Source organism: Nerophis ophidion, linkage group LG27, assembly GCF_033978795.1.
Source record: "Nerophis ophidion isolate RoL-2023_Sa linkage group LG27, RoL_Noph_v1.0, whole genome shotgun sequence".
Lineage (NCBI taxonomy): Eukaryota > Metazoa > Chordata > Actinopteri > Syngnathiformes > Syngnathidae > Nerophis > Nerophis ophidion.
In genome coordinates this window covers 5,247,773-5,257,772 of record NC_084637.1, presented here as the reverse complement: position 1 = coordinate 5,257,772, position 10,000 = coordinate 5,247,773, and the positions used below count along the sequence as shown (strand labels likewise).

The 10,000-nt window shown below is 35.6% G+C and overlaps 1 long non-coding RNA gene and 1 pseudogene across 4 annotated transcripts in view; one reads left to right on the top strand and one right to left on the bottom strand.

Annotated features, from left to right (window-relative positions):
* LOC133544367 (nuclear receptor subfamily 4 group A member 2-like) overlaps positions 1 to 7,403 on the top strand; it is a 46,464-nt pseudogene extending 39,061 nt beyond the window's left edge.
* LOC133544369 (uncharacterized) overlaps positions 3,476 to 10,000 on the bottom strand; it is a 14,531-nt gene continuing 8,006 nt past the window's right edge. For all 4 annotated transcript variants that reach the window (XR_009804645.1, XR_009804644.1, XR_009804643.1 and 1 more), the window contains one exon: positions 3,476 to 5,511. This is a non-coding gene — a long non-coding RNA (uncharacterized LOC133544369). The remainder of the gene's footprint in view (positions 5,512 to 10,000) is intronic.

Genomic DNA, 10,000 nt, shown 5'->3' with positions numbered 1-10,000 from the left:
TCATATGTACCTCTATATGTATATATTTATGTATGTATGTATGTATGTTCATACGTACCTCTATATGTATTTATTTATGTATGTATGTATGTATGTGTGTTCTTATGTACCTCTATATGTATTTATTTATGTATGTATGTATGTATGTGTGTTCATATGTACCTCTATATGTATATATTTATGTATGTATGTATGTATGTTTGTGTGTGTGTGTGCATGTGTATGTAGGTATGTATGTATGTATGTGTGTTCATATGTATCTCTATATGTATTTATTTATGTATGTTTGTTTGTGTGTGTGTTTGTGCATGTGTATGTATGTATGTATGTATGTCTGTATGTTTGTTCATATGTACCTCTATATGTATATATTTATGTATGTATGTATGTATGTTTGTGTGTGTGTGTGTGTGCATGTTTATGTAGGTATGTATGTATGTATGTATGTGTGTTCATATGTATCTATATAAATATTTATTTATGTATGTATGTATGTTTGTGTGTGTGTGTGCATGTGTATGTATGTATGTGTGTTCATATGTACCGCTATATGTATTTATTTATGTGTGTATGTATGTATGTATGTATGTATGTATGTATGTATGTGTGTTCATATGTACCTCTATATGTATTTATTTATGTATGTATGTATTTATGTATGTATGTTCATATGTACCTCTATATGTATTTATTTATGTATGTATGTACGTGTGTTCATATGTACCTCTATATGTATTTATGTATGTATGTATGTTCATATGTACCTCTATATGTATTTATTTATGTATGTATGTTCATATGTACCTCTATATGTATTTATTTATGTATGTATGTGTGTTCATATGTACCTCTTTATGTATTTATTTATGTATGTATGTATGTATGTATGTTTGTGTGTGTGTACATGTGTATGTATGTACGTATGTGTGTTCATATGAACCTCTATATGTATTTATTTATGTATGTCTGTATGTATGTGTGTTCATATGTACCTCTATATGTATTTATTTATGTATGTATGTATTTATGTATGTATGTATGTATGTGTGTTCATATTTACCTCTATATGTATTTATTTATGTATGTATGTGTATATGTATGTGTCTTCATATGTACCTCTATATGTATTTATTTATGTATGTATGTTCATATGTACCTCTATATGTATTTATTTATGTATGTATGTGTGTTCATATGTACCTCTATATGTATTTATTTATGTATGTATGTGTGTTCATATGTACCTCTATATGTATTTATTTATGTATGTATGTTCATATGTACCTCTATATGTATTTATTTATGTATGTATGTGTGTTCATATGTACCTCTATATGTATTTATTTATGTATGTATGTATGTGTGTTCATATGTACCTCTATATGTATGTATTTATGTATGTATGTGTGTTCATATGTACCTCTATATGTATTTATTTATGTATGTGTGTTCATATGTACCTTTATATGTATTTATTTATGTATGTATGTATTTTTGTATATATGTATGTATGTATGTGTGCTCATATGTACCTCTATATGTTTTTATTTATGTATGTATGTGTGTTCATCTGTACCTATTTATGTATGTATGTGTGTTCATATGTACCTCTATATGTATTTATGTATGTATGTATTTATGTATGTATGTGTGTTCATATGTACCTCTATATGTATTTATTTATGTACGTATGTATGTGTGTTCATATGTACCTCTATATGTATGTGTGTGTTCATATGTACCTCTATATGTATTTATGTATGTATGTATGTGTGTTCATATGTACCTCTATATGTATTTATGTATAAATGTATGTATGTATATGTATGTAGGTGTGTGCATATGTACTTATGTATGCATGTGTGAATATATGTATGTATGAATTTAAATGTTCATATGTATTCAAATGATCACTTATGCCCCCTTTGTACTTTGTGCCAAGGTCTTTCCTAAATTCAGTAGTCACTCACCTTCTTTATTGCAACTGAAGCCGACGCCCAAAAAATGTTGAAATCACAGACTGAATTTGAGCAGGAAAATCTGGACAAAATGTTTTCACAAGAAAGTGGAGCGTCTGACCGTGGAAGTATAACTCTTCATTTGGATGTTTCTCCAGTGGTGAGGACAGACGGTCTGAAAGGTCGCCGGGGTCGCCTGCCCTCCAAACCAAAATCCCTTCCTGACTCGTCCTCCCCAATCAGCACCCTGCTGAGCGCCCTCGTCAGGGCCCACGCCGAGTCCAACCCTTCCCGCCTTGATTACTCCAAAGTAAGTAAGACGCGATGCGGCGCTAATGGTGCACGCTCCTGCACTTACTACCCCCCCCACCCCCCGACCTTCTGCAGTTCAAGGAAAGTCCGGAGAGCCCCCCGGGAGACGACGCTCAGCACGTGCGTCATTTTTACGACCTGCTGACCCGATCCATGGAGGTGCTTTGGACGTGGGCGCTGAAGATACCGGGCTTCGCTTCCCTACCCAGACACGACCAGGACCTCCTGTTCTACTCTTCTTTCCTGGAGCTCTTTGTGTTACGTCTGTCGTACAGGTGAAGATGCCACACCTGGCTAGAAGGTTTCATCCCTAGCTCTGTCTAAGGTGCGACGTGAATGAATGTTGTAGCGCAGGGGTCACCAACCTTTTTGAAACCAAGAGCTACTCTTTGGGTACTGATTAATGCCAAGGGCTACCAGTTTGATACACACTTAAATAAATTGCCAGAAATAGCCAATTTGCTCAATTTACCTTTAACTCCATGTTATTGTTAATAATGATATTTATTTTTGTGGAAACTTTGATCATCTTAATGATTTCTCACAATAAATATATATAGAAAGAGATAAATATTTTTATAAATATATTTCGACTCTTTAAAATTCAAAATTCAACCGAATCTTTTTGAAAAAATTAAAAAAAGAATTTATGGAACATCATTAGTAATTTTTCCTGATTAAGATTCATTTTAGAATTTTGATGACATGTTTTAAAAAGGTTGAACTCCAATCTGCACTTTGTTAGAATATATAAAAAATTGGACCAAGCTATATTTCTAACAAAGACAAATCCTTTTTTTGAATTTTAATCATAGTATTGAAGAAATATTTCACAAATATTCTTCGTCGAAAAAAGCTAAAATAAAGAATTAAATTAAAATGTATTTATTATTCTTTACAATAAAAAAAATGTACATGAGCATTGATATAAATTGTCAGAAAAGAAGAGGAAGGAATTTAAAAGCTGACCCTGCTATGAGTTGGCGACTTGTCCAGGGTGTACGCCGCCTTCCGCCCGATTGCATCTGAGATAGGCACCAGCGCCCCTCGCGACCCCAAAGGGAATAAGCGGGTAGAAAATGGATGGATGTATAAATGGAATTTAAAAGGTAAAAAGGTATATGTGTTCAAAAATCCTAAAATCATTTTCAAGGTTGTATTTTTTTTCTCTAAAATTGTCTTTATGAAAGTTAAAAGAAGCAAAGTAAAAAAATAATGAATTTATTTCAACAAGTGAAGACCAAGTCTTTCAAATATTTTCTTGGATTTTCAAATTCTCTTTGAGTTTTGGCTCTCTTAGAATTAAAAATGTCAAGCAAAGCGAGACCAGCTTGCTAGTAAATAAATACAATTTAAAAAATAATGGCAGCTCACTGGTAAGTGCTGCTATTTGAGCATATGTGCGTATGTATGTATGTATGTGTGTGTTTATGTATGTATGTATGTGTGTGTATACATGTATGTATGTGTGTGTGTATACATGTATGTATGTATGTGTGCATATGTACCTATGTGTGTGCGTATGTATGTATGAATATATGTATGTATGTGTGTGTATACATGTATGTGTGTGTATACATGTATATATGTGTGTATGTACCTATGTGTGTGCGTATGCATGTATGAATATATGTATGTATGTGTGTGTATACATGTATGTACGTGTGTGTGTATACATGTATATATGTGTGTGTATGTACCTATGTGTGTGCGTATGTATGTATGAATATATGTATGTATGTGTGTGTATACATGTATGTATGTATGTGTGTGTATACATGTATATATGTGTGTGTATGTACCTATGTGTGTGCGTATGTATGTATGAATATATGTATGTATGTGTGTGTATACATGTATGTATGTATGTGTGTGTATACATGTATATATGTGTGTGTATGTACCTATGTGTGTGCGTATGTATGTATGAATATATGTATGTATGTATGAAGATGTATGTATGTGTGTGCGTGCGTATGTATGTATGTGTGTGTTTATGTGTGTAAGTATGTGTGTATACATGTATGTATGTATGTGGGCATATGTACAGTATGTGTGGGCATATGTACCTATGTATGTATGTATGTATGTATGTGTGTGCGTATGTATGTATGAATATGTATGTATGTATGTTTGTATGTGTGTGCGTATGTACTGTATGTATGTGTGTGTGTGTGTTTATGTATGTATGTGTGTGTGTGGGCATATGTACCTATGTGTGTGCGTATGTATGTATGAATATATGTATGTATGAATGAATATGTATGTATGTGCGTATGTATGTATGTGTGTGTATACATGTATGTATGTGTGCATATGTATGTATGAATATATGTATGTATGTGTGTGTGTGCATATGTACCTATGTGTGTGCGTATGTATGTATGTATGCATGTGTGTGCATATGTACCTATGTATGTGTGTGTATGTATGTATGTATGTGTGCATATGTATGTATATATGTATGTATGTGTGTGCGTATGTATGTATGAATATGTATGTATATATGTATGTTTGTATGCGTATGCATGTATGTATGTATGTGTGTGTTTATGTATGTATGTGTGTGTGTGCATATGTACCTATGTATGTGTGTGTATGTATGTATGTGTGCATATGTACAGTATGTGTGTGCATATGTACCTATGTGTGTGCTTATGTATGTATATATGTATGTATGTGTGTGCGTATGTATGTATGAATATGTATGTACTGTATATATGTATGTTTGTATGCGTATGCATGTATGTATGTATGTGTGTGTTTATGTATGTATGTGTGTGTGTGCATATGTACCTATGTGTGTGCGTATGTATGTATGAATATATTTATGTGTGTATGTATGAATATATTTATGTATGTATGTGTGTGCGTATGTATGTATGTGTGTTTGTGTGTATGTATGACTCATCTGGTCCTTACGGGCACCACGTTGGTGACCCCTGTTGTAACGCTTCACATAGCTGTCATTCATGCAAAAGGCACAGACTCATTTCTCCAGGGACGTTCAATTGGTCCGAGGTGTAGTCTTGACCCCGCTGAGTGGATGTTGCACCTTCTGGTTTGTCCTAGGTCCAACCCAGGTGAAGGGAAGCTGGTATTCTGTGACGGCTCCGTCTGGGACCGCCTCCATTGTGTGCGGGGCTTCGGCGAGTGGATCGACAGCATCGTTGAGTTCTCCACCAATTTGCAGAGGATGAATTTGGACGTCCCCACCTTCTCCTGCATATGCGCCCTCGCCCTGGTCACAGGTGAGAAGAGACTTTTTCGACAAAGATCCAACTAACATGCGCTAAACATTGCGTGCAAACTATTAAAAATTGTGTATGTGTTTGTATGCGTTTATGTATGTATGTTTGTTTGTGTACTACAGTATTTCCTTGAATCTCCGCCGGGGCGCTAATTAATTTAAAACCTCTTCTCATTCCGGCGCTTATCAAGGCCCATAAATTTGAGTGTGATGTAAGGATACCATCATAAAAACCACATTTAATTAAACAAAACGTCATTATGGTCTTACCTTTACTTATAAATGAAGTCCATGCGCAGCTCCTTCTGATCAAAAGCATCAATAACTTGTTTATAGAAGTCTTCCTTATCTTTCTTCAGTTTTAAAAGAGTATCTGTCTCGATGGAGATCTTACTTTATTACCTCCTAATTCGATTGAAAGTCCAGTTTAGAAAACTATTTTAGATATGTAATCCTCCATGTTAAAAGTGCAAGTAAGAGGAAAAAATAAACGCGCCAGTTGTCACTTCTTCTGAAGCCGAGTAGTCGCAAGAAGGATCACTAGCGCCCTCTACCACCAGGAGGCGGGAGTCATTTAATGACTCATATTTGACACACGCAGCTACGGTATATTAATAAAACATAGCTGCTTACTGTTCTTTTTAGCATATTCAACAGCTTGGACCTTAAATCCTACTGAATAGCTATTAATCTTCTTCCCTTTATGCAATTTCAGTTTGTTGAAATCAGTCTCCTCCATTTTGAAAATGATGACAGGTGAAGTGTCACTCGTGACGTGACGAGTTTGACCCGGCGGAAATCCTAGGCATATGCTAATTATTTTGCGAAACGAGTTTAACCTGGCGGAAATTTTTGACATGTGCTAAAAAAAAATATTTTGCATCCGTTATCCCTTTTTTGTCTAGACACCATGTCTGCATGTAAGTACTCTGTGATTGTGCGCTGCCGAACATGCTCCTCTGCTCGCAAAACCAAGCAATCGGAATTGTTACAAAAAAAAAAATTAACACAACTGCTTTAAGTCATAACTTAAATGTTGTCGTTGAGCTAGAAAGGTAGTCTCTTCTCAAGGATAAGGTTATCACCTTTTCATTCCGAAGTCCCAATTAGGGCCTCTTTCCTACGAGAAGTGATCCAATCCACCTGTGAATATCAAGCTAAGGGGCCTCATCTATTTATGGGCTCAAACTGAAATACCAATGTTTACTTAAACTTGGTGGTTTGCTTCCTCCAAAGTGAATGTAAACATTCACCATGTGTAGAACACAATAGGAGTTCATTGATTGACTTCAGAAGACTGTGCACAACCTCCAGGTACCAGGTACATGATCTCAGGTCAAAGGACTGTGAACAGTTTTTGGAACCGCTGGTCTAATATAAGTTTTTGGACCTGCAGAACGGCATGGACTGAAGGAGCCGAGAAAGGTGGAGGAGCTGCAGAGCAACATTGTCAAATGCTTGAAAGACGGCAGCCCGAGTGCAGACAGAGACTCCAACCCTTGGTCCAACCATTTGTTCGGACTGGTGGAGAAGCTGCCTGAACTTCGCACTCTGTGTATTCAAGGCCTGCAGAGGATTTTTTATTTAAAGCTGGAGGATTTGGTGCCCCCGCCTGCAGTAATTGATAAGTTATTCCTCGACACGTTACCTTTCTGAAGACACAAAAAGAGAATACGTGCAAGGACAATGTTGGATGTTTCTCCCCTGTGGTTATTTCACTTGGAATCTCATGTTAATGTGAAGGGTTTGATTATGCGTTTATCCACTGCTTGTTTCTTCTCTTTCTCGTTTGTATCGTACAATTTGGATCTGTGAATGTGAACATCATGTCGGTAATAGTCCTGTCATTGTCATGTTTTATTGAAGAATATTCCTGGACGGCTCTGAGACTCATTTGTTTTGACTTACCAAGTGTACGTGAGGTTTAAATTATTATTATTTATCAATTTAGGTATATTCACCTGAAACTATGTCCAGCGTACCAAACCACTGTTTCCCCTCAAACAACCCAGACCCATTTCTGAATAAAGTAAAAAGATTAAAGTATTTCATAAACCAAAAACAAATGGTTTTATTTCAAGAAAATACTAATTGATGTAAAAACATACTTGCCAAACTTGGGGCGTGGTTAAGAGGGGAGGAGTATATTTACAGCTAGAATTCACCAAGTCAAGTATTTCATATACATATATATATATATATATATATACATATATATATATATATATATATACATATATATATACATATACATATACATATATATATATATGTAGGTGTGGGAAAAATCACAAGACTACTTCATCTCTTACAGAACTGTTTCATGAGGGGTTCCCTCAATCATCAGGAGATTTTAATGGAAGCATTCATATATAGGGCACAGAGTGGGTGGGTACAGGCAGGCGTAGGGTGTGGTGATTGGCTCATGTGTTACCTAGGTGTTTCCGTCTGTGACGGCATGGAGAAAATGTTTCACTGCGCTTGTTGAGGGATGACGGATCTGGATGATATATAATAAACAGTTTCTTTTTTAAGCATAAGTTGCATCTTTTATTACCACTGTTGTAAGGTGTGCTGGATGCAAGAGTTTGCCATGTTATTGAATATTCAACATTATTGTCTTTGAGGTTCCAAATGTGTTTGCTGAGTTCTGTAGAATTCCGCAAAGTCTGGTTTCCAAAGGAGGCCTTGTGATTATTCCATCTGGTTTTAAACGCTCCTTCGGTTAATCCTACGTACGAGTCGGATGTGTTAATGTCCTTGCGTGTTACCTTTGCTTGGTAAACGACTGATTTTGTAAGCACCCTCCGTTGAGAGGGCAATCAGGTTTCTTGCGACAGTTACAATCCTTATTGGTTTCAGAGTCGTTTAGTCTGGGGGTGGGCAGTCCTTTTGCAATTGCTTTGTTGTGGTTTGAAATGATTTGTTGTATGTTATTCATACAGCTGTAGCTGAATTTAATGTTGTTCTTGTTGAAAATGTTTCTTAGAGTGTTGCCTTTGGGGAAGTAGTCTTGTGATTTTTCCCACACCTACATATTGCGCTCTACCACGGTATCGAGCACTATTCTCTGGATAATCCAATCAAGACGTGTATATATATATATATATATATATATATATATATATATATATATATATATACAAACCCCGTTTCCATATGAGTTGGGAAATTGTGTTAGATGTAAATATAAATGGAATACAATGATTTGCAAATCCTTTTCAACCCATATTCAGTTGACTATGCTACAAAGACAACATATTTGATGTTCAAACTGATAAACTTTTTTTTTTTTTGAACCAGGAACCTGAGGGTTCCTGGTTCAATCCCCACCTACTCCTAACCTCCTCACGTCTGCACTCAAAAAAATGACTCATTTGATAAACTCAATTGAAATGAGGGCAGGATTTCCATCCAACAAATATATGTCACCCCAACTCAAAATTAGTACATTCTCACAATACAATGAAAATTACTTAGTCCAACTAATTTTTAGCAAATAAAGCCAAAATGAAATTATTGCAATAATTAAGCAAAAGTGATTTACATTTTTGTCCACTTTAACTCCCCATTTTATCTCTGAGTGTGACTATCCTGCACACTTCTCGCATCCATTTCTCTCCTCCGTTTCAGCACTCGACCCTGGATAAATGGATTAAGTTCAATTCAAGACTTTGGAATTTTATTTTGTATTGTTTGAATAACTAGTACTGTTCTCATGTTTTGTTTTTACTTGCTTACATTCAAAGGATATTTGCTGCTAGCATTCCATTAATATCAGATTCCTGATCTGTGAATGTTAAGTTTTTCTTATTTATTTTTGTTTGTTGCCAATTTAATCCATGTTGTTTTCTCATCTTTAAGTCTAGTACATTGAGGCTAATGGCTGCATTAGCACACTTGTGCAGGACTCTAATGTGCTTTTGCAGTTTCCTTTGTGGCGCTGAGTGTTAATTTTACACCACTTTAAGCTATTTTGGAGAACCGTTTCTCGTAAAGTTTTCCTAGAGTTATTTAAAAAAAGGTAAAACTGTTCCTTGGTGTTTTATATCTGGGCTTTCTATCAAGTCAGTTTGACATATTTGTTAATACAACACTAAGTTATTGGTCTGTGTTGGTACGCAAATCTGACATAGGTCTTTATGTAAAACTGACTTCTTGATGTTTTGTTTTCACTGAAACTCAACATTTTGGTTTGTGTTTTCAAGTAACTTTGGCATCCTGTGGTGTTATATTCTCGATTGTTGATTGTTGGGCACATATTAATCAATTTCGCTTAGTAACCAAAATAATTTCATTTTAGCTGTATTTGTTAAAAATTAGTCTGACAAATGTAAATCATCCATCCATCCATCCATTTTCTACCGCTAATTCCCTCTTTGGGGTCGCGGGGGGCGCTGGCGCCTATCTCAGCTACAGTCGGGCGGAAGGCAGGGTACACCCTGGAGAAGTCACCACCTTATCGCAGGGCCAACACAGA